The sequence below is a fragment of the Nanorana parkeri genome, unplaced genomic scaffold (assembly GCF_000935625.1).
Source record: "Nanorana parkeri isolate BGI_ZX_2015 unplaced genomic scaffold, ASM93562v1 scaffold10, whole genome shotgun sequence".
NCBI classification, from domain to species: domain Eukaryota; kingdom Metazoa; phylum Chordata; class Amphibia; order Anura; family Dicroglossidae; genus Nanorana; species Nanorana parkeri.
The window spans coordinates 3,271,939-3,273,149 of record NW_017306278.1 but is presented as its reverse complement, the minus strand read 5'-3'; the positions used below and the strand labels follow the sequence as shown (position 1 = coordinate 3,273,149).

Below are 1,211 nucleotides of genomic sequence, written 5' to 3'. Positions count from 1 at the left end.
CCTGACCAAAAAAAATAGTCACCACCTGGTTTTATCTAAGCAAACAGAAATAGGTGAGAGCCCTCCATTGGATAATTACTGCAGGGATTAATATGTTTTTCTGTGGGCAACAAGTTATTGAACCCTAACTGATGCAGTAAGTAGCTTCTCATTTCTTACACAACCATGTCAGAAGACAGATCCTGTGGTCCTGGAAAAGATGTAACTCTGTTTCAGAACGGGTCATAGTATTGGCCTGCATCAAGAAAACAACTAAGGAGATTGCTGAAACTACTAAAATTGGGTTAAGAATCGTCCAACGCATTATTAAAACCTGGAATGATAGTGGCCAAACATCCATGTAGCCTTAAGAAAACGGCTCATCAGTGAGGCTAAACAGACACAAAAAAAAACCAAACACTTCAATTTATTGGGGAGCATAAAGATTGGACTCTGGAGCAATGGAAAAAAAGGTCATGTGGTCTGATGAGTCCAGGTTAACCCTGTCCCAGAGTAATGGGTGCATATGTGTGAGAAGAGAGGTGGATGAAGTGATGCACCCATCATGCCTAGTGCCTACTGTACAAGCCTATGGGGGCAGTGTTATGATCTGGGGTTGCTTCAGTTGGTCACCTCTGGGTTCAGCAATGTTATGTGCCCCAAAAAACAAGCTGCCTTCCTGAAAATACTGCTTTTCCATCAATGGATTTTTTTCCTCAGGTCACGACCATATTTTAAAGAGGACAATGCCAGGAATTATCAGGCTCAAATTGTGAAGGAGTGGTTCAGGGAGCATGAGACATCATTTTTACATATGGATTGGCCACCACAGAGTCCAGGCCTTAAACCCCCCATTGAGAATCTTCGGGATGTGCTGGAGAAGACTTTACACAGTGCTCAGACTCTCCCATCATCATTACAAAAATGAATGTGACTCTGGACGGAAGTAAATATTGTGACATTGCAGAGAAAGTGCATCTCTATGCCTGGGAATGGAGGAGGTGCTATTTTATTTTAGGAGGCTCAACAGTTGAGAAATAAATGTTTTCCAGTTAGGGTTTCTATATACTTATAGCAATGCCCATTAGTGCTCGACTTAAAGCAGAACTCCGGTCAGCAGGGATATATATTTTATTACTTCTCTCCGACTTATGTTCCCACCCCACGTCTGTATGTGAGAGACCGCAAGGAGTCAGCAGTGGGTGTGTTTGGGAATCCCTCTGCTGCTTCTC

The 1,211-nt window shown here is 42.9% G+C and overlaps 1 protein-coding gene across 1 annotated transcript in view; it reads right to left on the bottom strand.

Moving 5' to 3' along the window:
• Positions 1 to 1,211, bottom strand: part of SBF2 (SET binding factor 2) — a 301,018-nt gene that overhangs the window by 143,423 nt on the left and 156,384 nt on the right. The window lies entirely within an intron of this gene.